This window comes from Triturus cristatus, chromosome 4_1 (assembly GCF_964204655.1).
Source record: "Triturus cristatus chromosome 4_1, aTriCri1.1, whole genome shotgun sequence".
In the NCBI taxonomy this organism is placed as follows: domain Eukaryota; kingdom Metazoa; phylum Chordata; class Amphibia; order Caudata; family Salamandridae; genus Triturus; species Triturus cristatus.
This window is the reverse complement of record NC_140585.1, coordinates 873,490,269-873,518,111: the sequence shown is the minus strand read 5'-3', so window position 1 is coordinate 873,518,111 and position 27,843 is coordinate 873,490,269. Positions and strand designations below refer to the sequence as shown.

Genomic DNA, 27,843 nt, shown 5'->3' with positions numbered 1-27,843 from the left:
ATACCTGTATGGCAAAAAAAGACAACAAAACAAAACAATTTCCAATGCTTAAAAAAATTAATCTCATCAGGAAATCTTGTTGTCTTTACATTTTATCTTTAGATGTTGTTTGCCATCTAAAGGTCAATCGTCTCCCATGATGTGCATGGGGGACCCTATTAATGTAGAGTTCTGCAAACCCAATGAGTATCTTACACTACACATGATCCCCCTGCCCTCCGCTTGCTTCCCTCCTGCAGCAAGAAAGGCATGGACAGCGCATCACTGACATGGACATGCACAGTTAATCTGCTTTTCAGCGTGCTAACTTTTGACAGAACACCACGAGCTCTTTAGATCTTCAGTCATGCCCTTTTACTAATAAGGCAAAAGTTCCTCCACTTGCAGAATATGAGATAATTAACATTCTTTAAATTGCAGTTTGAGAAATCGAGCTAATTAGCTGTTGTTGTAGAAGAGAAATGCAGTGGTGAGCCCATAACCAGTCATTTTTAGGAGACAATGGGCGCTAATTATCTTTAGTGTGGAGGGAAGAGGTTTGCTCCCAGCTACAGACTGCCAGGGGGGAAGGTCGAGGGAGGACAAAACTTCTTCACTCTGGCAGGTAACTCCAGGGACTCAGCAGAGCGAAAAGAACAGTCCCTTTGAGAAGGAGTGAGGTTTGCTCTCACAGTAATTGTTTACCACATTTGTACGAGAAAAACCTTGCGGAGTTCCTGGGTATGTTGAATTTTAAGAAGAAAATGCCGTAATACACTGGATTAGAATTATCAGCTCCGCTAACACCAGTTTTGCCTGCAGAAAAGCAGCGGTCCTCACATTTCGAAGGCTTGACGGTGACCATGTGTTTCTGAAGGGAAAGGGCACAATAGATCTTAAGGATGAAGGTCCCTTTAGCTTCCTGGCCGTCAAGGTCAGATCATTCAACCATGTTCTTGCCTTGACGTAGCTTCCATAACCTTGTCTGTCAAATACTGATAAAGCATGCGCCTTTCACAGCATGCTTGAGCCCTCCCACAGGACCTGCCGTAAACAAAGCACTGATGTTTGGTCCTGTGGTCTCATCAGCCTCGTGACACAGAACCTTCTTTGTTTTGCCAGTCGGCTTGCCTTAGCCATTTGTGGCATATGTGTGACCGTACTGGGCTTCGAATGTTTGTTGATCATTAGCACTATGTGTATCCCTTGGTAACTGGACTGAAAACATCACTTCTAGGATGTGCATCATTCAGAGTTCTGGTTGTGGGACTGCAGAAATTATAACATATGACCCTTCTGCAGAGTCATTCATGGTAGACCGAACTCCCTCCTTTTGCGATTCTCATTCCAGCTCAAGATAGCCATGGTGGCTTCTAGAACACTGTCTGGGCCCAGATACTTGTGTGGTCGGCTCATGTAGAAAATGGCTGCGATATGCCTTTAGTCTCCAAAAATTCTGCCTTCAAATCAAGCCTCACTTCTTCCATCTGTCTTTTGTTATGCGCAAGCACAGAGACCGTCTGCAGCTGAGTACCAATGACCTAAGTGCCAGACGGACCCCATAAGACCTAATAGTAGGGGCTCTTTTCATTAGGACATGGTCATCCCCCCAAACTGAAGTTTGCATTCCTGGCAACTTCAGGAGTACAGAGCAAACTCCAGAGGTTGTGTAGGTCTTAGGGTTCACTTCGCTTCCCCGTTTACCTGGCATGGAAGTGAGCTGAGTGTTACTCAGGAACGGGAGACGGAGTAAGGACTCTTCCTGCATGCAGGGTGCCTTGGAGGTACTGTTATTGTGCACCAGGCCCTCAGTCTCAGTGTCTAGAAATCCCTAATGTGTCTGGTAATAGTAGTTACTGGTGTAATCGGGAATTCCAAGGACCATGATGAAACAGTGACTCCTGTTTTTTATTCCACCCAGATATTTCACTAAGAAAACTATGCTGGGGAAAAAAGGCCCAGTAATGCTGACAAACCATCAGAACAATTCGTCCGGTTATTCCCCATTTAGAAGTCAAAATTCATAATGTGTTCCTGCATTCTGGAATTATCGATCCCCACGATACAGACAATTAAGGATGCAACATTGAGGGTCCGATATTGTTTGTATTCGGGCACCCAGTGCTTATATCACCTAAACAGAGCACACATTCAATGATTAACCTCAACAAAGTGCTGAGAGCGTTCAGTAGGGATAGAGGAGGACACCGGCTGGACGTGTTTCTTTTCAGTGGCATACACCAGGGCACATGTTGAGTAGGGGTTATTTCTAATTACAAAATGAAAGGCTACAATACGTTTCTTTCACTTTTCAAATGTGAAATATGACCCTGTTTGTGACTCAGCATCATATTGCTTTGCTATTTTATTATACCCCCAATTGTGGAACTTAATAGTGGAAATAAATGTGTTTATTGTAGAGGAGTTGTTGGTGGATATGGATGTCTTTGGTGAAAACTCCTTATTTACTCAATTTTTCTCCAGTACAGAAAAAAAATGATGAGGTGGATTTGGTTCACATTTGTTTGCTCAAATTCCGATTACACATGCAATATAAATGGTGCATTTTTTGTATTTTTCTAGATTTCATGAATTTTTGTATTGTTCAATTTACAGACTGCTAGCAGCATTACAGCACTGTTACTCAATGAACTGCCATTGCCCCTTCATCCTCTCCCCATGGCTGTATTTTATCCATGAGTGGGCAGGGAAGAAGATTCCAAATTCACCCATCTCCAGATCCACCATGCCACCCCATCCTGCTGCGGTGATCCGTCCCCGGCAGCGATCTCATGGCCCATGTGCATCTCGAGCTCCGCCGGGCTCATCTGAATTCCCCTGAGCAGCCAGTTTCTACAGGAGAAACAAATTACACCATCAGGTTCAGCCGAGCAGAAATGACAAGAGTTGCGATCTACAAACCTTGGGATTCCAAATGAGGCCGGCGTTAATGAATCCATATGTAGTGTTTACCGGATCTGCATCAGTTGCTGAGCAGGGCAGCTGCGTCAGGAGCTTTCTCCTGCGCTGATTCAAAGTAGCGATGAATTTGATGGTGGACCGGGGCAACCGTGCATATGGAGTCTGTCCATTTCCTGTTCTTTCTGCACCCCTGTGTTTTTGGGATCCCCTCTTTCAGTATCTGCCCTTTGCAGTGCATGACCTCGCTTTGGTTTCCTTCACCTCTCCTGGACAACTGTCCCATGCAGCCCCTACTCTTTCTGTTAGAATAATGCTTCTAGGGGCAGTCCTGAGTGTTATATCTTCCCTTCCTCCCCCCCCCCCCACTCTTGAGTGCCGTGATTTCTATGGAGGTATATATAAATAAATAAATATACTTATATAAATATATAAAGAAATTCAACACTAATATTTTTATTTAACATTTTTAATTTAATAACTATAATGGGTATTGCTTGGATCCATCCTTTGACTGTCTTTACTAGGCTCATTTAAATAGCTTGTAGCAGTTGAATGATACGCTGTTCATTTAGTATGAGAGAGATGCCGCGCGGGTTAAGTAGAATGGCACAACTAGACCTGCTCATTGGTGGACGAGGATAGTTTGACGGAACTCTATCTCCCACATGCAATGAGTACTTTTCTGCCCTCGCTTTGGAGGGCAGGATTATATATTCTGTTCTCCAGGCCCCATGACATGGTCTGCAACTACTTTGTCGGATGGGTTGGTGTGACTATTGTCAGTCCAACACTCAGAATATGCCCACACACCAGTCTGGAGAGCGCATGGCATGAAAGAGAGATATTTTGGAGTTTGGGAAAATCTTTGAGCTAGGAATATTATGAATTTCTGTATATTCTGAAGGTTTCTGGAGGTGATCACTTGAGATGATTATTATCTTCCCGGAGGCCAATGTCAGGTGTGAAGCCAGTCGATTTAGCATCTTTGACTTTAATTATTTAGCTGTTTGAATTGCTTACCTTGTTACAGTTAGTACTGAAAAATCACTGCACCGTGCCAGACTCTTTCTTGTTTTTCATTCCTGACATGGCTGTAGAACATCTGCCGATTCTTTAAATACTGCAAAACATCTGCCGGTTCTTTAAATACTCGTCCTGGCTCTGACTGTCAGCCCCCAGTTTTCCTTTACAATTTTATTCTTTTTATCTTGGATAGAACTCACTCCCTTACCACATCTTCCTCTGTGTCCTAAAAAGAGGATTGACACAAATATATACCTCACTCTCTGTCCCGTTCCACTGTCTTTTTTCATTTTTTTCAATCACAGTTTTGATGCTATTGTTGTTTCATGATTTCATAAATGTGTGTTTGTTTTGTGTGTCTGTGTTTCTCAGTGGTTCCCTCGTCCGTTATAATTAGTAGGGATATGATATCCCATTGTTGTGATTTTCCTGTAAAACAATACATTATATATATATATATATATATATATATATATATATATATATATATATCCATATCTCTATATCTAGATAGATAGATAGATTTATCTATCTCTATCCAAGAACAAAGTCCAACACATGAAAGGACCGACGCTCACTCAGACTTGCGTGGGTGCCAAACCTTTACTTCCAAACATGACTAGTTTTGGCCACGACACTGGCCTTGATCACATGTGCCTGAAACGCGTCATGTCTGCAGCATTGCCCAAATCAGTTGTGTTACCTGCAAATCTTGCATCTTAGATTTAATGTCTCTGACCATCCCCCCCACCATGCCTCCCACCAATTGTGTGTGGAAAGACTGCCTCACCGACATCACCCATGTTGCTTAGCAAAGTTATATCTGCCAGGTGGCCCCCATGTCTGTTGTCTTCAGCCAGGCTTGACTTTTGACAAACTGCCCTTAGAATATGTGGCCTTGTAGGCCCATATTTGCAATTCTTAAGGCAAGTCACATGTTCCAAAATCCAGAGTGGTATCTGCTTAAAAACTAAAGTCAGTATTGGCAGATGTTGCAGGCAGGAAAGGGCCACTCGGCAACGCAACCGAACAGGCCAAATGCTAGGAGCCACGATGCTGCTTCTGCGGAGGGTTTAGCGCCATCAGCGGCAGTGAGTGTCCTGCCTTCTCGATCAAGGCCACTCCATTCAGATATTGTTGCAATCCTTGTCGGGGCTCAAGAGAAATGTATGTATCTTCTATTTCTTTGTATGGAATCAAAGTTAAAAAGAAGGGAAGGCCTTGCAGCGGAGGGCTTTGTGCAAACCAAGTCTTCTGGCCTCCTTTCGTTTGGGAATAGTGCCTCCGCAAACCTTGGTGTGTGAACCGTGCCTCCCCTCCCGCCAGAAGACGGGCATTGATCGGGCGCGTGGCACTGAGCCGCCCCTGATACCTTGCCCTTTGGAGGAGCATAAACTGCAACTTTGCAGACAGCCGGGCTTAGCGCAGTGTTTATTTGCAAAGATTATGCGTCTTTTGTTCCTTTCCCCTGGACATTTCATTGTAGCGGGTTGTCCGTTTCCATGGAGAATGCGGCCAGCATCCTCGCCCGCTGCTGCGCAGGCGCCCTGGGGGAGGGAGGGCGCCGCACCTCGGCGTGTCTGTGTGCCTCCCACTTCTGTGGGTCCATGGCGCGGCCTTCCATGGCAGCCGTGCCTGCCAAGGCCTCCTTTCCACCCAAGGCCTCCTTTCCATTTACGGGTAACAGTACTGGGTCGAGGCAGGCCATCGTTTGAGTCTGCAGCGCGGCGCGTGCTGGGAAGGAAGCAAGATCCGAGTTTTACAGTAAATGGAGAGTGGAGAGCGGGCAGGGCAGTGTCTGGTGTTATGTTAGACAGAGAGGTGTGGGTGTTTGTCTACCTGCCAGGAACGGTAATACATGTGACCAATACAACTGGTGATTTGGAGCTAGAGTACTAAAAAGGGCCACCCAGACACTTAGTAGTGGAATGTAAAGTTCAGATTCCAGTTCAGAATAACTAACTTGAGAAATCACTGTTTAACACTTCTTAGGTCCAATGTGACAAATAATCACTGGGTTTAAACACATTCACAAGGCTGACTTACTGAGGACGTGCCGGGGTGTAAGGAGGGATCTTCGTCTGGTTAGATACCACTATACCTCAGCCTTGAGGTGCTGTTTTTTTTTTTTTTTAACTGAGTTTTATATAGCGCGAACTTGACCCAAGGTATCTGGTATCAGAGCGCTTTACATGAGCACCAGTTGCGTTACATGAGGACACATTCATTTTTGTTAGGCACGGGGAGATTAAGTGATTTGCCCAGAATCACAGGATGTTCAGCGTCATTGCAGAGACTCGAACCCAGTTCCCCAGATTCAAGGTCGACCACCCTAGCCATTAGGCCAACTCCTCTCCTGTTGATGTTTACAAACAATTCATGCCGTGGTCTTGTGAATTATCACGTCTCGAACCCCTGAACAACATTTTAATAAATGTTCAGATCCGGTAAAAGCAAAGCACTGGGAAGTTTAATCAATAAATCATGAAAAGAGAACTACGCAGAGATTAAGAATGTGTGATGACTGCATTTTCTAATAAACATATTACATGTAAATTCTCTTCCGACCAGTTGCTCCTTTGATGGAATAAGTATGCTTCACCATTCCCTTTTTCTCACAGCCCCCAGTCAGGCGCGATCCCACTTACCTAGCCCGCCATGTTTGATAGACCCATAGAATCTCGCGAGTAACAGGATGAGAAATGAAGGAGCTTGCTTAATATTCAAATGATGACCGCACACCAGAGGTGACCGGGCGCAGATGCTGCAGTCGGTTCTGCGCGGTGTCTTGGCCTAAAACATGTGCAGGTGTCCAGATGGCGAACACCGTTAGCCTTCTTAAGTGGCTCCTCTTGCCAAAATACAAAAGAGGTATTTCAAGGGATGGGGAGTGGAGACGTGGCCCAGCTTGAGAAGAAGGAAGGAAAAGGGCACCCAGTCAGTGCTCTGTGGGCACAGGAGGATTGGCCCACAGGCAAACTGGGAGGTCACTTAACAGGTAGGCACCCATGGGAGGCCTGGGCTGCGAGGGTCATCTCTTGCTGTCAGGAGTTTACCTGACATGTGGCTGGTTCTTCCCCAGATCTACTGGCAATTCAGAGGACAGGACTTGTTGCAAATTGCTTCTGCTTTTCTAACGTGTATCTGGCCATCTGCGGTGTAGATCCTGGAGTTCTAGTGACTTTTTGGTACGGACTGAAACATTTTCAGAGTCCACTACTTTGGAAATCCAGTGGACTTACGGGCCATAACGGCACCAAAAACTAGAAACTTGATGCCCCCTAGAGATGAGTGCTGATAATTATGCAGAACAGTGCCTCAGTCCATTGTGCTGGCCTCCTCATAGTGTTTTTTTTTACTTTCAAACATGCTGCACAGCAGTTGCCTTACTTTACAATATGGCAAAAAAAATTGTGAAGCCAATAGCCCTTGCGTAGGTAAGAGCTATTGGATTTGCTATGCTTCATGCAACATAAAGGTATGGGTGGGCAAGCAGGCCACTGAAAATGAATGCAAATAAACCCCCCAGAAACCACACAGACAGAGGGAGGGGGCTAGTCACATAACAGGCTAGTCACACAACAGACAGCGGAAGGAGGTTGGGAGCATGCAAGCAACACAATGGACAGTAGAGGAGAGCAGGAGGGGGCAAGCAACATGATGGACAGTGGGAGGGGGCAAGCAACATGGTGGATAGCGGCAGGATGGTGGGTGGGGTAACTGATACAACGGAAAGTGGGAGGGGGTAAGCATCAGAACAGATATTTCAAACACATGCACTCTTAATGAGTGCTTCCACAACAAGAAAAATGTGGCCCCCAAAGTGTGGGTAGTGGAAGGACACAGAGCAAGGTAGCAGTACTTGGGCTACTCTCCAGATGGGGGCCAAACATAAGAAGAGGAAGTGAAACTGGCACACGCTGACCAAAGAGAAGCAAGCAAATGAGAGTGACGATTAGGCCAACCAATGGTAAGTAATGAGCATGCTCTAAGCCTCCTGTAAGTAAACAAAAGGTAGTGCAAGTGACAGCACATGCAAGACCTAACTAGAAACCGGATGTACCCTAGAGATGAGTGTTGATGCTCTACCCGAGATATACCTATTAGTCACTTAACTTTGTGAACTTCGTGACTTATACTTCATGGATACTATGAGCTACATGCATGTGAACACACAGACACACATGTGTGCACACACACACGGACATAGACACACACTTTTATATATAAAAAAGTAATATACTAAGTGTGTCTCTGTCCTGGAACAAATATGCAAGATCAGCTTTGTCTTTTGTTCTCCAGAGCAGCGCAACCAAGAAATGACTTTTGGTTTTTAGGAAGTGCGCTCTCACAGTCCTATTCTATTGAAGAGCCATCGGACATGGTAAAAATGGTAGAATTGTTTCCTCCTATGTTTAGCACAACTTCCCATTTGACCTTGCCAGTGGGAGGGAATCTAATGTTCTTGTTGCAATATCAGCCACTTTTCTGGCAAAGCCTGCATCACAGGCCAGCTGCGTGTATGTTTACAATGCTCAGCCTTGAATTAATCTGCGCCCTTGTTCATTATTTGATTCAGTGAAGTGCACTCCCGGGCGAAGTGCTGCTCGGAAAGCAATGGTTATCTCATGTGTCTGGTAGATTTATTGTGAGATGACCAAAGATGCCCCCATTGGGTGCCAAGGGCGAGGTACAACTTTCTGGTTCCCTTGGCTAAGACTATAGCTTGGATTTCGGATTCTTTTTCCTACTGATCCTTTCATGAGGACCCAGAATAGAATGATAGTCCCATGTGTGCCCTGTCTAGGTCCTGCACGGTGTGTCAATATCCTCACCCCACTCTGGACCTCGAGCCAAAGTGGCACCCCATTACAAGAGGAGATGCCAAAATACAATCATTTACATACTAAAGGATCATTTATAGGCAGAATTCAGTAGAGACTTATCACACAGGAAGTTTGTTGTACACCTATGCTACAAAGTTGCAGGACCTATTTGAAAGAAGGCATTACCCAACATCGCCCTCTAGTGTGTGCACAAATAATAATAGTGTTTTGTATTGTAATTGCATTTATTTAGTGCTTACTACCCATGACGAGGCATCAAACTCTTTCTCTGCGATTTGTATAGTGCAAATATGAAAGTAGTTTGAGTGGTGGATATGTTAGTAAGCTATTTGGATTGAGAAAGGATAGTGGAGGGATAGAAGAGGTAAAAAGGTTTGCATTTATATAGCGCTTGCTACCCCTGATGAGGTGTTGAAGTGCTTTTTTGCCTTGTGTTGCACCCAGTGACCTATTATACAGAAACTACTTTAGAACTCAACTGTAATAACATATTACAGTTGTGTTCTGATGTCGCAATGCCCGCTGCCAAAGCCAGCAGCCAAGGGGAAAGGCAGATCAGGTCACAGAGCATAATTAAAGCAGATGTGTAAAGAAAAAAAATGAAACATCGCTTTTTTTTCTTATGCTCTGTTTTTCTAGCTGTACAGTGACAAACAGAAAAGGTATATTTATAGTAACATGTTTATTTTTTGCACTCGTCAAGTAATTATAGAAAAGTTCAATGTTTTTCTCATGTTTATGCGCATTCTGATGTGCTGCCCCTTTAAAAAAAAAAAAAAGCAATTCTAATATCTTTTTACAACTAATATCTCACAGCTTTTTGATGTGTTTAAATTTGCACTATGCATTCTATTTGTATTCTTCTTGTTTACAAACATGGTCTTTCTTTCATATGAAAGAGCTACGCACGAAAGATTTAAGTGGAGTTCCATAATCTTATAAAGTAACTCTGCCTTCGGCTCGTTCCTCTATGTGATCAGGGTACTTCTTAGTAACTTGCAATATCCTTCCTTGTAATATATGGCATGGGATACTTAATCCCGTATATTGATAATAGCTTGTTTTTATATTCAGTTTCATACTGGGCTACTTCCATTTCTAAGCACTGCAGTTAGAATGCAGTTAGGGTGGCATCACACTAAGTCTATTTTGTCATCACACATAGTTCTCAGGGTCCCTCTCAATGACTTGATCGCCGCTGTCGCTCACCCTGAGCAAGTGAGCCAGATCATTCTTCATAAACAGGACAAAGATACAGAAAATGATGTATGGTCTTCTTCAAGGAGCAAGGTTAAACGAACACAACTCAGCCAAACATACACAACCTAACAAAGCACTGAAAAGACCACTACCCCTGTAGAGCCTATCCTGACCACTACTTATTATAGTACAAGGGTCCCATACGAAGTGTTTGGCTTTGCCATGGATCAGTGTTCCTCATAGTACGGCCCGCGGGCCGCTGGCGGCCCGCCAGGCCTTCATTGGCGGCCCGCGGACCTTGATCGAGATCGAGTACAGTGCACTTCTCTGGAGTAAGCAGGGAAGATGGCCGCAGGAGCAAACGTTGTGAATACGCGTTTAATACGTAATCACAACGTTTCCTCCTGCGGCCATCGTCTCTGCTTTCCTCCGATTGGCCTGCCTGCCTCTGACGTCACAGGAAGCTCAGGCCCTTTAAAAGTCAGCGGTAACTAGCGCTAGTTACAGCTGACTTTTAAAGGACCTTTTTGGTGAGCTTCCTGTGCCCCTGGTGTCACGACGTCCTTCCAGCCCCGGAGAACCTTGGCAGCAGCGCCTGCACAGGTATGTGTTTTTTAATCGTTATGTACATTTGGCTCCTGCGCACAGCCTCCCCAAGCCCCTATAAATTAAACTGGGAGCGCATGCCCCGGTGACGGCCTCTAAGCCTCCGAGTCTTCCCTCTCTTTCGGTCTCGCTCCTCAGTGAAAACCAAGACTCCAGGAAACGGGTATTACCTTCTCTTTCCTCCTTTCCTTATTTGCTGCCCTGTGAAATGGATCCAAAAAAGAAAACGTGTCTATGGACGTCTGCATTTTCTGGATAGGGCCGACTGCAGGCGAGGCGATTTTATATCAAACCAGGATCTACCACAAAAGTATTGCCCAGACTCCATACCGGGGTGAACTGGAAGACTCTGAGGGAATTCCCACCTGGAAACGTGAACACTAAACACTGCAGGAAAGGGATGTATGTGTTCGCTGCACAGAGGATTGAACGCCATTTAACGGCTCACATATAGCCTGCAAAGGGAAGGGCTCTACATGCATAGAGAGCAGGAGGGAAGATTGCATATCTATAGCCTGTAGGCTGGAAGTCTGCACACGTGCACTCTACAGGGAGAACTGCACACACACGAACACTGTGTGGTCCTTCAGGGAGGGAGACAGAGAGGGAGGGAGGGAGACAGAGAGAGAGGGAGGGAGACAGAGAGAGAGGGAGGGAGAGAGAGAGGGAGGGAGACGGAGAGAGAGGGAGGGAGACAGAGAGGGAGAGAGACAGAGAGGGAGGGAGACAGAGAGGGAGACTAGAGGGAGGGAGGGAGGTACTGAGACAGAGAGAGGGCGGAAGACAGAGTGAGGGAGACATAGGGAGACAGAGACTGAGGGAGGGAGAGAGAAAGGGAGACAGAGGGAGAGAGAGAGAGAGAGAAATAGATAGAGAGAGGGGGAGACAGAGAGAGGGAGAGTGATAGAGGGAGAGTGATAGAGGGAGGGAGGGAGCCAGAGCTAGATAGATAGATAGATAGATAGATAGATAGATAGATAGATAGATAGATAGAGATGTGTGAATGCCGGGTCTGGTGGCTCAGTGGACGAAGGCGTCTGCTGCAGGGGCCTGTGTTCAACCTCATGGTCACAGTTTTTTTTGTTGCTCTAGCCCCGCCCCCTCCCCCACTGACCCCGCCCCCACCGGTGCGGCCCTCGGCCACAAACCACACTGTAAATTTGGTCCCCGAGAGAAAGTTTGTGAGTACCCCTGCCATGGATGAACATGTGCCAACATTTCTCTACTGCTAATGCTGAACACTATACCAACTACTGGGAAACCGCAAACTTTGCTGGCAAAAATTAAACATATGTTCAAAGGAAATGAAAATATTATCTAACCCTGAAACTGCCCCACTTGAAACAGCCAAAATTGACAGAATGAAGAAAGGTGCAATACGCCTCCTACGTCCAATCCACATGTGATTTGGACGACTTCTGCTTCGGTGAACTGTAAGCGAACTATATTGAATGCCACGGGGATATTTATCAAGCAGGTCTATACAATAGCACACACCCTAAGCACGCGCAATCACCACAGCCGCGGGCCGTGCAGGTAACTGCGGTGGGGCCGTGTAGGGTGGGGGGTTCCGAGGGACGATGCAGAGGGAAAATTAAATACATAATAAATTTTCCCTCTGCATCGTCCCTCGGAATCCCCCCTAACATGGCCCCCCTGCCATCACAGTTACCTGCACGGACCATGGCTGGCAATCAGCAATCTAATCTGTCCTGCTGCCTGTGCGCCAGCACAGGCCAACCGAGCTTGAGCCCGCTCTCCATTGGACTCATTTGTCTTGGGTCCTCATCCGCAAAAAAGGAAAGTTCTTCCAAGTCTTCTTGTGCTTGTTTCTGTCCCCCCTTTTCTTCACGGCATGCATTAATTGGATTATTTGGGTGCGGGGGTCTGACGTTCCTGGTGCCAGGGCCTAATTTAAATTGGCATCTGGCGGAGCCGAGTTAATACGTGCCCGGTGTCTGGGGAGCTCATGCCATTGTTTTGTGAGGATGATCTGCTTCCTCAACTCTTGTCTCCCGTCCTGGCTCTGGCCATGACACGCTCTTGGCAAACACAGGCAGATGTTGAAACAGAGCAGAGTCAACAAAAAATGAAATATGTCTGGAAAAAAAACTTCCAGTATTGTGCTCGGCAACTCTTTTCGTGTTTCTAATAATAGGCTGGGAAAAGTTGGCGCTTGCCTTGAATATTTCCGTGATCCCTGTGCAAAGACACACTCATTCAAACTCGAAGGGCTAGATTCACAAATATTTCCTTTGCAGCACATTTGGAGACTCCAGAATGTCTCGCATTCAAACCTGCAGCTTTTAAAACATTTTCACAGGAGCAAACCGGGAAATGCATAACTGATATGCACTAAAGAAAATCTTCGTAGTTTCCAGTTGGTAATGAACACCTAGAGATGTCTCAGCCATCTCCCTATCAACCTGAGGTGCTGCTGAGCAAATAGTGGGGAGTCCGATGCCCCTTCAGGCCCTGGCGTCACGAGTGAGTGACAAAGGTTGGGCCTTGCACATCTCCAAGGTGGGCATCCCTGAGGTTGTTTTAATCTGGTACACCGTAAGACCTATGGGCATGGGCTGCTACAGGTAGTCAGGTTTCAATTCTTGCTCGAAGATTATTTGAATGTGGGCAGACTATTGAGGTCGGGGGTCAGAGATGGAGTGAATTAAAGAAAAAAGGGGAGCATTTAAAACCTATTGTTTCTTTTTTAGGCCTGTTAAAAAGGCCACTGTGCTACTCTGCTTGGAAGAGGAGGGCCTTTTGAAAAAATGGGAGATTTCCTGTAGCCAGACAGACTACTCTCTAAGAATCGAAGAGGCCAATCATTAGTATCAAGATAGAAAAACAAGGCTGGTGTGGATGTGTCCTGGAAATAACATTCGCCCTGCTCATAAAGTCACTCCTGACCTTCCTAGACTCCTCCAAAACAAATGTTCATCACATGTGCATGTTGTATTGACAATTACTTTGTGTGCGTGAATTTTTTTGTATCACACACTGAGTCTCTTCTAGGTGAGTACCTGAGCGTAGTAACTTGAACTGTGGATTTACTGCTCATCAGAGGGGGCAGATTAGGGGCACTGATTCTACGCTTTTGATATTGCCCAGTGAAATGCATCATCCCCATCTTTGCCTTTAATTGAGACTTTAGGGCCAGTCTATCCTTGACCTCTCTTCAGAGACTGCCATCTGGAGTGCTGGATTGTGCCAGTTATGCTGGTGGTTTTTGTGTGAAACAGAGTGTGAGGGGATGTGCTAACAATGAAATGAGGGAGAGCGCTGCAGGAAACAGGGGGCTGGCTAGCGTTCTGAGCACAAAGGTGAACGGGGCGCAGAGGACTATGGGATATACAAAAGATGCTCAAGTTTGAAGCACAAAAGAAATATAAAATTGTAACAAGGGGAACTTGTGAACCTAAGTTCCTCTGATGACTGACAATCACACGCAGTACTAAATCCTTCTTAGAACCTGAACAGTATGTGGTGTGCGCACATTACCGATGTTTGTGCTACATCCCCTGACTGTGATGGAAGAAGTGTACATGAGGGCAATTTCAATCCATTTTAAATCAAATTAATAAGCACAGACCAGGCAAGAAAACCTTTTGTTGGCCAGGGCTATTCTGGAACATTGTGGCTTAGATATGACACCGCCTCCTCTTTCCCAAAATTCTGAAATTAATTCTTAAAGGGTTTCTGTTTGGAGCTGACAGAGAGGAACATAGCTTCAGGGGGTGGGTGTTGGAAACCGGGCAACCGGGTTAGCAGTCACCAGGTTCCCAGCACAATGGTAGCTTGGCTCGAGCGGTTGGGGGTTCAGGCACCGTGTTAAGCGTACGTCACACCCTCACAATAACCATGCGTTCATCCGTTCCAAAAACGACACTACACCGTAAAAATCATGAAAGAAAGTAGTTTGTCTTTATCTTATTTTCTCTTAGTTGCAGGGTTCATAAAATAAATACAGTACCATAAGATTCTCCTTTAAAAGGGCAGGTCAAATAAATAATACCACAGTGGGGTTTCAATAAATAGGATCAGGTCATAAATAAGCAAGGAATAAATAGGGGTGCAATAAATACAAATGGCTAATAAATACTGTCAGACAATAAATACAATGCAGGAATAAATACAGTCAGACAATAAATACAGTCAATAAATAAAGCACCTTCAATAACTTAAATAACACAATTAATGACCATTACAGTTCACATCACTTTCCTGAGGTAGTTTGGTTTTACTATGCCCAAGTACAGCTCGTGGTCATTTGGATGACATGGGGGGTGTCCCACCTAGATTGGTCAAGGCTAGGCCTGAACGGAGGTAGAATAAGGGTAACCTAAGGATCTGGCTCTCCCAAAATACACAACCCCTCACAGAGGTCACTGCACCAGTCTCAGTTCACCCCTGGCACTCCCAGGCTGGTTCTAACACCCCTCTAGCCCCTAGAATGGTCTTTTAGGGCTCCACAGGGCCTCAGATGCCCTTTCTACCACTTACTGCCCTTTTCACGCTGATCGGCTCCGCTCGGCGCCGTGTCGATGTCGTGAGGCGGCTCCGGCTCGATGTCGCTGGGCGGCTCCGGCTCGGTGTCGCTGGGTGGCCTCGGCTCGGTGTCGCTGGGCGGCTTTGGCTCGATGTCGCTGGGCTGCTCCGGCTCGATGTCGCCTTCCGGCGTCGCAGGGTCACGATCTCCCCGCTTCCGGGTGTCTCCGGAGTGCGATCTCCACTCCCGACCTCCGGCGCGCTTCACCTCGATCTTCGGCGACTCCGGAGTGCGATCTCCACTCCCGACCTCCGGCGCGCTTCACCTCGACCTCAGGTGACTCCTTACTCGACCTCCGGTGCCTCTCCACGACCTCCGTCGGCGCCCTCACTCGACCTCTGACGGCTCCGGGTACGACGTCTGCTTTCTGTCAGCGCCGCTTCTCCACCTCAGGCCTCAGGTCTCCAGGCTTCTCGACGTCAGGACTCCAGGAGGACACCGCTAAACAGGTCAGGAGCTTGCTGGTCTTCTTCTTTAAGGCCTCTTCACAATATTTAGGTCCTTAAGATGGTTTTTCTGGTCTTGGTCCCACACAGGGCTCTAGGCTGGGCTTGGTCAGTAGGGACTAGCATCAAGGGTGGGTTTCTGGACCCCACTCCAAGCACTGGTTTCCACCCCTGCTGCCTTACTCCGACCTCCTTCTGAACTGGTCCTCTCTCCTCTCTAGTCAGATGCCAACTGCCACACTGAGATGGCCTCCCAACATTCTAAACTGCCTCCCTCTGTCACAGGGTTCCAGAATGTTACGGAAGGTTCTAGAAATCTCCAGTGGGTTCTGATGATGTCACAGGTGACAATGGGTGGCCACCATTTTGTGTCTCAGGCCCTCAGACAGAAGTTCCAGGGGTAGGGAAAATGGCTCCCTGACCCTGCATCAACACTAAAAAAATCTGATGGTTCCCAAAAAGGAAAAATTATAACAGGGTTTGAGGCAAAAGTGGGACAAAATAAATAATGATGAGGAGGGACCACCCAAAGGGCTGACAGGTCTAACAGTGGGTAATTGAGGTGTTACCCCTAATAAATGTATTCTCTAGTAAATAGTTGCCTACATGTGCTTTCAGTCGGGTATGGTGAGGTGGCTGTCGGATTTCAACTCTGATTTTTTCACACACACACACACACACACACACACACACCCACACCCCCACACCCCCACACCACACCCCCTCCCCCCCTCTCTCTCTCTCTCTTCTCAAGCTCTTAAAAGTGTTGGTGATCAGAAATCCTAACAATCCGTACAGCTATCCCTTCCCACTACCCCTTAAGCTCCCTCATTCTCTGCTTCCCAAATGTATTTTAGCATGATGAGCCAGTGTGATGGTTCGGAAATTGAAAGCTCACTCCTCCCAATCTTATTGACCAAGCTATGCCCCGGCCGATACAGCTCGGTGCCAGCTCGAACCCAGTGCACATCAATCTCGCCTCACCTCATGTTGGTACCAGCCATTTTCGTGACACAGTATCTAAAAGCAGGGTCGATCTGGGAATCCAAAGCAGCCCCGGCAATTTTGTAGGACTAGCTCCTGCTACTTTTTGTTACTTGGCGCCGATATTGCAGCACTGCTGCAAAACCGGCCCCCAGTAACAAAAAACCAGCCCCCACTGCTGCAAAACTGGCCCTCACCCTTCCAGGCTCCAGGGAAAATGCCCGCTACGTCCAGTCCAGCCCTGCTTCAATAGAGTAGATGTCTGTGACCATGGCCAAGGAAACAGTGATAGACTCAGACTGAGCATTCGGGCAGACAGATCGATACCATCAAACATGCATCAATGTACTGATGAGGCAAAAATAACACAAGCAACAGACTTGGGACCCGCGTGGAGTGCTACGCGGAAACTTCGAGCAAGAGAATGTTCCATTAGTTTCTAAATGGTCTCAATTTTCCCTGCCCTTTTTCGAGATGGTGACGTGATATCTACTTGGCCCTGCTGGGCAAAGAAATGGACTAATTAGAGCCTTTTAAACCAAAACGAAATTTTGATTGCTTAGTTAATGGCTGGACGCGAGAAGGGGAATTATGTCATGGCTGAGTCAGAGCCATAAAAATTCTCTTAATCAGTCTTACTTGTACACGTGCAAACTCTCTCAGCACAAGCTGTGGCCAGCCATCTGTGTGTGGCCGCTTTGTGTGAAGGGATGTGAGGGTGAGGTGAGAGCACCTTCTCGTTATATAGAAGGCACAGGCACTCCTGGAGAGGTGGCCAATGAGAGGGAGGCTGATGGCTACTGGGGAGGCCACCCTGACAAACAACGAGAATAGAGCATTCCTATCTATCTATCTATCTATCTATCTATCTATCTATCTATCTATCTACAAACCTCTTTTGGGACTGGTATAGAAGGTCTTGCAAGCCATGTGAGAGTTGGAGGGAAAATATTGGGAAGCATGCCCAATATGTACAAAACGTCCATACGCTTCTGTACCTAGTCACGTTCTCCCATCACAAGAATTATATAACTATCCATTGACGCCTCATCAGCAACTAAATTTAAAAAAAGTACCATCCTTTTCTACCCCACCTTTTTATTTGTGCTGTAATTCAGCCTCTGTCCCTTGCAATGCATTCCTGCGCCTTAATACTAAATATGTAGGGGAGGTACTTGCCATTACCTCTTCATTGTCCCATCCCTTAAAGCAGCATCAAGATAGCGCCTTGAGCCTCGAGCTCAGGGATATTGGGGGAATGTTTTAACACAAGTTCAGTAGTGCACCTCGAAGCTCAAGACACAAGGGTGGTTCTTCTGTACACTGTCAGTGCAACAAACTGAAGCTCAGCACATTGGGAAGATTCATTAAAACAGCACCCACACAGCACCTTGCAGCTCAGGGTCAGAGTCGGACTGGCCAACGGGGCAATCTGGCTGTACCAGAATGGCTATTTTGATGGGTCAGTGTGTGGGCTGTTTTGTGGCTGTGGGTTTGTTTTCCGTTGATTTATCTGATGTTACCACAAACATTGCCTGCAGCAAGGACAAAAACATGCAGTGCCCCATACGCAAGGACCAATGTAATTATGCGATTTTGCTACCGTGGCATTTTTCGCTTCGTTTGCTGCATAATCTGGAGATGTTTTGTTCCTCGCTGAAATAGATCAAAAGTTACTAAAAATGCAATGACTCGTGTTGCTGAGCAGTGGAAGGTCCTATGCAAAGATTGCCTGGTCACTTTTCAGTAGCGTGTTGCTGAATTTGGGTGTTAAACCAGTACTAATGAGGTCAAACCTTTGCTTAGACAGAGTTTGCCTGTGCAAAAATGACACACTAATGAAGTAATCCTATAAAAAAATTGCAGCAATTCGGCTTTTTTGCTGCATAACTTGGTATTCACTGCCGCATAATTCCAGTGGCCATGCCCATACCTTGCAAAACATCTTTTACAACCGAACGTGCCCCTTGATACACGTTGTGATTCTTAGTAATGTTATATTATCGAACAAATAATCTCACCGTTTTAGACTTTAGATGCTCCCAAAACCAGGGACGCTTCAATGCTTGTTAAGTCAATATATATTAATTCTCAAATAAATGTGCTCTTTCTGCAGGCTCACGTATCTATATAAGCTTATATTACAGCATATTGGACCGTCTTATTACAAGTCCTTCTTTGATAACGGGATTTGCAGAAGCCTTGCTTAACTCCTCATCTTCATCTGTCTAGAAAGTCCCTTCTCCTCTATGCCTCCCCAAGCAGCATTTGTCTGTTGTATTGTAATTGCATGTATATAGCACTCGCTACCCCTTATGTGGCACTGGAGTTCTTTATGGCGCATAGCATGCTACCCCATAGCCCAAAGTTAATGGTTAACCCCTTCTGTGCCACGCCCTTTCCCACTCCTGTGCCGGGCGTTTCATTAGTGGGCGGGTTTCATGACGAGATAGTCTCGTCATGGGCACAGCGCGACCGTGCTCCATGACGAGACTATCTCGTCATGGGCACAGAAGAGGTTAATCCAGTGGGTATTCATTATTGGCACATAAGAAAGAAGGGAAATTCCTCAACAGGCTGGTGTTTCTGAAGGGTTAACAGGGCTAAGGCAGAATAGGTCACTAGTCTGGTTAAAGGGAACACTGAGACACAGCCAGTCACATGTCATGTGAGGCTAGCCAGTCACAAGTCAGGAAATGCTAACATATGACTAACTCTGGACCTTTCCGTAGCAGGTTAGGAAGAACCCCATGATGAAGCATGCCACCAAGTGTAACTCTGGTGGGTGAGGGTTATTTAAAAGAAAAAAAAATTCTCTTTCACTACAAGGTTGACACTACATTCCCATTACCTAAGAGGGACTCCTCTTGTTTATTCGCTAAAACGTTTGGAGGATGAGTCCTCTCTGTTTTTCCTCTAGCTCCCCCTTTTCTCGATTGTCTGATATCTCTGAACCTGCTCTGCCAGCCTTTTAGCCATCAGAGTGCCAGGAAGTATGAGGATTTTGTAGCTGTTCAATTCAAAAGTGCATGAAAAAGTACACGTCCTCCGTTAAGAACAATACTGTGTACATAGCAATTGCCTTTCTGCACATCCGTGGAGACAGAAGAATAATACTTAAAAGCCACCACTGCATACCCATAGGCCCTCCTCTAAGGGCGTGCATTGGTGTGATATATGTTGAACAGGCCCTACCCTCTCCCAAACTTGCCAACACAAACTGATTCAGGCATGAGACTTCTGATATTTTTAAGCCAAAAACACCTTTGTTTTCTCTATCTCCCACCTAAAATGGACTCCACTCAGCTAAGGCGGAGGAGCGTCGCACCACTGCTCACGGAGCAGTGTAAACGAAAAAATAAAATAATAACAACTGAATTTATTATCATTTTATTTTTTGTATTGTCAGGCTAGGGCGGGGCGGGGCTTGGCTCCCCTGACGTCGGAAAGGAGGAGTGGTTGTTCACTCTGTCAAGTGCGCATGACTGTTTGACCAGCCCTCCCGGGCCGGCCAAACAGTCATGTGCACTTTGCATGTTCTCCATGCAGGCTGCATTACAGCCTGCATAGAGAACATGCCCAGGCCCCCATTCCCTGGCTGAGCGCCGAACCATGGTGCTCAGACCAATAATAACGCTGCATTGCAGTGTTGTGATTGGGTCAGGGGAGCCTGGGTGCTTTCCAATTAATGCTGCATGAAGAGACTCACAAGATGGAGGAGGGACGCAGCGAGATCAAGTAAGTGAGTTTTTTTTATGCAAGCCCCCCGCCCAGCTACCCCCGTGCCTTACCGGCCGCCACTAGTGACACATTTGACCATTTTGCATGAATTCTCGAAGAAATGTAAAATTCAATTCAAGATGCCACTCAGAGCAAAAAAATAAACCCTGCTATTATGGGTCAGAGTGCACTGTTGGTTCCACCAGATCGTTAGTATTGGCTCTCCTCGGTCATATAACCACACATGATCATCGTTACAGAATCATATGAAGCCAAGCCTCTGAAATTCATTAAGCCATTGGTTGGGTTTCCTTTCCAGCTAAACCAGCGTCCATTTAAAGTCCTAACCTGCTCAGGAAATCTAAGGCTTCTGTTTACTAACAATTTGATTTTAGATTAAGTCTACCCTCTTGTTCAAGTACTATGTGCTCTGGAGATACTTTCTATGGAACTTAGTGCAGAAGCACACAAGAATACCCATGTGTACATACGCACATACCTACTTATGTAGGGGTGAACTATCGGTACCGAGTTCCAATACCAAGCATCCGCAATGCGAGAAGGTATATTAGTTGAGAATGTAAAGGTGACCCCTTGGGAGAGTAACGTGGACTGATTTCCCAGAGGTCCACACTGTTTCCTCTAGCAGGATCGTCTCTCCTTCCAACAGAGCGTGTTCCCACCACCAACGAGGTGTAAATGTCAACACAAGAGCTGCGCAGGAGGGAATCCTGGGTACCTGGGCAGCAGGCGATGATTCAGGGGATAACGGATGCCCTGCCACATTTATAAACCAAACGGGCCAAGCAAGGCGCCGTATCAGCCTGCACTGACAAACTGCATCTCCTGTACTCGTCAATCAAAGCCTCGCCATCTCTGACTCCTGTAATGCTCATGCGGCTCCACGGACAAACCGAGAGATGTATGGATGTTGGGATCTGGCTTGGATGGCTGGTTTCTAATCCATGATTTGTTACACACATTCTGATAAAACTCGGGCTGCAACCAGACCCGGATATTATACCATTTTATAGGGTTTAGAAAGGACTGCTTATACTTTGTAGATCTGGGACATGGCATTGGGCAATCGCGTAGTGCAGTGTAATGGGGACATTGACCCAGAGATTCATGCAAGCCAGGTTTTATTCAGGCCAGACTTGTCTATTGTACAGTTCAACATAAGATGCATAAGAGAACTGAAGCCTGAGGTTGCAGCATGAAGCAGAAAATATTTTTTATGAAGACCATGTATTTTTTATATTATTTTCTTCCATGAAATTTGAGGGAACAGATTCTTCTCATTTCAGACCCGAAGGATGAAAGGCACCAAACACAGATGCCGAGGTGTTGGCAGAGATGTTTATGAACCAAGCTCCCAGGAAGACATCTGTGAATATTCGCAAGGATTTTTAACTTTACTCTCTCTTTACCTAGAAGCAAATTGTCTGCCCATCAGACAGTTGTAATGTTTCTGTAGAAGAACTGGGACTTTGAATGTACAGCTTCTGGATATTGGGTCATTTCGCCACGAGTTTACGCCAAAAGTCAGTATGCAGTCAGCTGGCATATTCAAAAACAAATTTACCTACAATTGCTCTACGTTCGCTGGAAGAAATGGGAGAGTAGGATGGGGATTCTGCACATTGAGACAGTGGGTTCAGGCACCCGATGACAAAGGGATACTTTTTCAAGATTGAATTAAATAATACTAGGACACTTACAATGGGGTTTGAGGAAGTGTCGTCATGCATTAATAACGTCCATAAAACTGCTTTGCCCTCCTGGGTGTTAACAGCGGGATGGTTTTTTAATTCCAAGGGCAAAAAGGCTTTTTTGGGGGTTTTTCTGTGAAGCCCTGTGTGAAATGGCCGTATTTGCAGTTCAAAGCTTCAATGGGTCTCTCTTTGCTCACACCTGCTGGTAGCGCCCTAAGGCCTTACCTCCCCTCATGGATGTACCAGCGAAGCCCATGGGTGGGGCACACCAGGAACAAAAGCCTGCAAAATTGAACCTATGAATAACGAGAAAGCCGGCCCGAAGCATTGCCTTGGAAAATATGTTTTATTCTTTATATCCCTAATAACATGTTCCCAGAGAGCGGAACACCAACCGGCAGTGGGCCATGAGTTCATTGTTTTACAGTGGGGAAGAAATGTTATTCACCTAATCCGTTATCTCCCCTAGAGCCCAATAACCCTGTCTGCCAGCCTGCAGCATTTTATAAAGCCTTCAGTGATGTCACCCTAGAGTCATGGAGTCTAGAAGAAGCAGTGGGGGTCTGCCCATGTACATCTCCAAAATAAAAACTCAAAATAATTTCAGATTCCAAATGCAGTTGTACTGGGCACCAAAAATATACTTCTCTCAAATACGAACAACAACTACAGATTCCATTTTGGTGGGTGTGATCTAGTTTAGATTGGGTGCGGGCAATTTATTTTTTTTATGTCTGCAAAATTTGCAGGATAAAATGTATCATCTAACCAGTGTCTTGGTGGTATCTCTTGTGACTTTGTTTTAGCAGGAAATGCACTAGTTTCCAATATTCACGTAAAATACCAGGAAGTATATTCAGAAAACAATTCATGAAGTTTTGCTTTATTTTGGAAGCTTTCTATAATTTGTGATTTTTTTAAAGCTATTGTGGACAATTAACTATGATTCTTTTGAAAGGACTGAGCCTCGTCCGGTAGACGGTATGAATCACGGTAAAAGTGTAAAGATCTGTTTTCTATTATAATCTCTGACCACATCATCGTTTTAAAGAGGGTTTTCACCCCAAAATCAAGGCAGAGCTTGTGGACACTGAAATTTCAACCTCAAGATGCCACTTTGACTTCACTGTAAAACACAGTATATATATATTCATCACTTATTTCCACCTGAACGGCCCAGCCTGATGGTGCTCTGTGACCTCACCGGTGTGACACTGAGCAGTTCTGGGACATTTTCCGTGTTCTGGAGCATGCCTTGGGTTTGACACCAAGAGAGTCCCGTTTGTAGCATTTAGAGAGCGCCGGATATCTCCAACTCTTCTCAGCGTGCAACACAACTGCTGGTTGCACACTTTTTCCCATTAGTTCTGGCGATGTAGGTTTTTATGTTCTCTACAACAAAGAAACAAGTGTTGCAAGAAGATTGAGGTGGCCTCTCCAAGTCAGAAGCGGTAACAGAAATACTGCTCGACAAAAGGATCTACAACGTTACTCCAATGAGTAAGCAGCTGCAGAAAGGCACTGTCCGTCCTGTGCCACATAAGGAGGGCTCCCGCTGTAGTGCAGACCTCCTTTTTTGGCCCCATTTTTTAAAACTTTGATAGTTAAGCAAAGTTTTTTTTAAAATGACCAAGTTGCAAAGATCCGATCTTCACACCTCTGACCCCTTTCCATGAGCTCGCTGAAGACATATGGGAGAGCAGTTGGTGTATTCGCTTTGGGAGGAGGAGTAAAATGCCTATCAGGTACATAGCCGGTAAGACAACCTGTGGTGAGAACCCTCACCACTTACCCACTGAGTGAATGCGGCTTATGGACCGGTTCCTGTGCTACATCCCAGTTTGTATCCAAGATGCCAGTGCCAGCACTTGATACCGACTCATTGGGAGTTTTTACCACGACTTGGGGCTCCTTTGAGTTTAACCCTTTCTCAGCTGTGAGAATATCGTAATTATGGTTATAGAACACCTACCATTAAATTAGTCACCACTTTCGTACTACCTATTCGTACTGTAACCCTCATCTAATCAATGGTCGTCTACCCTATCAATTTACACCACCAATCATGTGCATGAACTAACATACCTCCTTCCCCACCCCCCTGCTAAACATCAAACCTAATGCCCTCTGACCCCACCACAAAAAAACTGGGTTAAAGCATGGAAGAGTTTCTTGTGGGAACACCAGACAAGACCCACTAACTCAAAAACACAAAACGAACCACTAACGTTGGGTTCCGGAGAAGCGTGCTACGCTGCATAATGTGCTCTAGCGCCTAATCTGGAGCAGTAGCACTATATACTTATGAATTTATAATACAATAAACGCACTGGAAAAGCATTGCCACCCTGGCAGGAAACCAGTTGCTACTGGGCCTTCTTGGAGCCTTGATCGCGTGGCTCAATGCCACCTGGAAGCCTGGCAGTGAAGACAGGGAAAGCGAAGAGACGTGCTCGGCTGTTCTCCTTGAGACCCTGCGTGGCGCCGGGCGCTGCTTGTTTCACTCCACGCGGCATCGGCCGAGGATCAGAGATCTGGGAGCAGCTAAGCCGTGAACTTGCTGCATGGGTCTTCCGGCCTGATTAGGCCGAGAGGCACCCTCTGCTGCCCCCGCTGCTTCTTTCAGCCGAGGGGTGCGCTGCAGCGGGGAGGGCGAGGGAGGAACAGAAATCTTACCATTGTCTGCAGGATGGAAAATTGCAGATTAAGATTCAATCCCCTGCAGGGCCGCCATTTGCTGCGCGTTTTTAATCTGCTGTCTGCCAGCGCCGAGTCCTGTTGCGGCCCCAGATCTGAGGGCTGTCAAGCCCGGGTCACTGCCTGCGACTGATGCTCACAAAAGATGAACTTGGAGGGCGAAATACATCATCGCTCGATGAAAGACAAGAGGAGCCGGGGGACAGCTGGGGGGCCCTGGGGCGCACGGGGAGAGGGATAAGCCTGGGAGAAAAGGAAGATGGTGTCTGTACTTTGAAAACATTTTGGTGACCTTGGATGGGAACGTTCTCCGAATACTGTAAGAGGTGAATTTGATGGCTGTGGTGAGCATCGACTCGGTGCAAACTTCAAGTCACTAATTTAAAAGCGAGTGGGGCAAACTCAACCCTTGTTGGTGAGGCTTCCAGTAAACCAGGCACCATTGAGGTGGGCTGTAATATTCTAATAGCCTCGTAGCCTGTCTGCCTCGGGCTATACCACGTTCTAAAGGCCCTCTCCCTGGTTATAGGCCCTCGCCTGTGCATCAAGCCTATGAATCGGGTTCAGGGCCTTTAACAACCGGTCTGTCAGCAGCCTATTTTGTAAAATGGGGGCATGACGAATCCAACACTGCATTCGGAAGAGCAGAGGGAGGCAAAGGAGAGACCAAGTAATTGATGCCACAGAGGGGTAACAACTGGCGTGAGATAAGTAGGATATAGTGGAAAAGACCACCAGGGTACAAACTGGGTGTGGTGGGAAAGACCAGCTGGGTACAGACCAAGGGCACTTTGAAGGAAGATAAATGCTTCGATTATGAATGCCTCAGTAAAGAAAGGGTAAGGTATTTAGCGGGTGCAGTACATACCGCCCATTATGAGTTTGTGCAGAGAAAATGGAAAATGACATGGGGAATCTGTGTTTACTGTCCCACATTCCTCTTCTGTCGGATTTTCTTTCTTTGTAAATGTCATCAAGTATGACCTTCTGAAACATGTTAGGGGCAAGTTGCGGTGTAGTGTTTACTGTAAAACTCGGAATTCCAATCCCTATGCTAACTTCTGTTTGCACATGGATTAGAATGTTGCCCCACACTCATAAACAGGGCCAGAATATGTATTTGTAGAATGCTGCTTTAGGGCAGGGTGATGAAACAAGAGCCTAGGCCATCAGAACATACACCCTCAGGCAAGATACATATGACGTGTCTTTAAAAGGCCCTCTTCACCCAACTCGTGCATTTCTCCTTTTGTTTTCATTAATTTCTTTTCAAGAACAGCGAACCTAACACGTTGAATACATAAGTATTGGCACAGGGACAGAGTGCACTGCCAACTGTCCTTCTTCGACTCTAGTGAGCGCCTCTCATGGGCTGCCGAGTGCGGCACCTGCGTCATCACAGAGCACGTTTTTTAGAATTTTGAGCGAATAGTACAGGAGGATGGCCTACTGTTTGCCGTTTTCTTTCACCGTCTGGTGCCGGCCGGGGAAACATGGCCTCTTCTCTGCCTCTGGGGGTTGGCGTCTGAGCTGTTGTCTGAGTCTGGTGGTTGGCGGGTGGACTCTTGTCTGACTGTGGGAGGGCCTGGCTTCTTCTCTGACTCTAGAAGTGGGAGGCCTGGACTCTAGTCGGAGTGCAGGGGTGGGCTGCCCGCTTCCCAGTCTGGCTATGGGGTTGGAAGCTCTTGAGTCTTGTCTGACCGCCAGTGACGGAGCGTGGACTCTTGTCTCCCTGTTGGTTGGGAGGCCTGGATTTTAGTTTCACTGTGGAAGACTTGGATTCTTACCCGACTGTGGTGGCTGGAGGCCTTGACTCTTGTCTGATTGTGGGAGGCCTACACTCTTGCCTGTCTGTGGCTCCTGTCTCACTGTGGGTGTGTATCCAACAATGGATGTAGGAATGGAGGCTTGGACACCTGTCTGACTGTGGGGTTAGGAGACCAGGTCTCTGAACCCTTGTCACGCTGAGAATCTTGGACTCGCAAGGTAGTTGTTTTTATTAGGTCTCGCCTGAGCCAGCGCTTTAGCGCTGCTCTCGCGAGTGCTTTTGTAAAAGGGGGATTTGGAAGTGCAAACCAGTGCTTTCAGGTCCCCAACTACAGTGGGGGCCTGCCGCTTTGATGTTCTCAGTGAGCCGCGCGACCACTGAGAACATCAAAGCGGCTGCGAAAATGCACACCATTTGCCACCCCCTCCCTTATCCCACTTCCTGCTTGTTATCACATCCTTGTTTTTATTCCTTCCCTCATACTAGTCTCTCTGTTGCCTGCCCTCCTTCCTGGTGCGCTTGCCCGCATGCCTCTCGCCACACGTGCTCTCTGTGTTTGTTCCGCATACCTCACCCTCTACCCCATATTATTTCTTTTTTGTTGCAGTTTCATAGCACAGCCTCTATCCATAGGTATTGGAGCGCTTTGCATGACTACTAGTTACGCTACACAAGGAAACTTTTTTTTTTTTTGGGCACAGGGATTTGCCCACAATCACAGGCTTACAAAGTCGGCAGCTCTGGCCGTAACAACACATCCTCTCCCAGAGTTGCTTACACGTTTGTCCCCACACCCTCTATCGTGTTGCTTCTGCGTCCTCCACCCCGCCTCCCAACCCCTATAACTCCCGTCCACTGTTACCCCCTTCACCCCACATTGCTCCAGGAACAATGAATTGCTGTCTGAAACGAACATTGTAAATAATTGAAGTTAAGTTGGTCCATCGTAAACTTCTCGCGGCAAGGTATCGCGTTAATCCTTTAAAGTAAGCTGCAGCGAAATTGTAACTTTTGTCCCTAAAAATGTATGCGCATCCTCCAAATAAAAAGTCACATAGCATGTATGTTTTAACTTTATTTCTCTCGCTGTCTGAAATCGTTACTGTGCTTCCGGGAACTACAACCCTAATACCGGTTTTGTTACGTTCTGTCTACGCTACCTACTGCTGGAGGTTCCCAGGAAACACCACAGCCTGCGCAAACTCTGCCAGCAGCATGAAGCACTTTTATTACAGTTTTTGAAGCTACTTTGGCAGCTGAAATGTGACGTGGGTAGTACAATTTAGACAGGAGAGATGGAGTGCGACAGATTTGTGATGTGTGCACGTTTCGTAGGCTGAAGCGGTGAGGCTGCCCTCTCCTACTCAATGGCACCCATTTCCGCCTC

General features: G+C 46.4%; 1 protein-coding gene across 4 annotated transcripts in view; it reads left to right on the top strand.

The window, feature by feature from the left end:
- Positions 1 to 27,843, top strand: part of PLXNA4 (plexin A4) — a 1,024,340-nt gene that overhangs the window by 217,620 nt on the left and 778,877 nt on the right. The window lies entirely within an intron of this gene.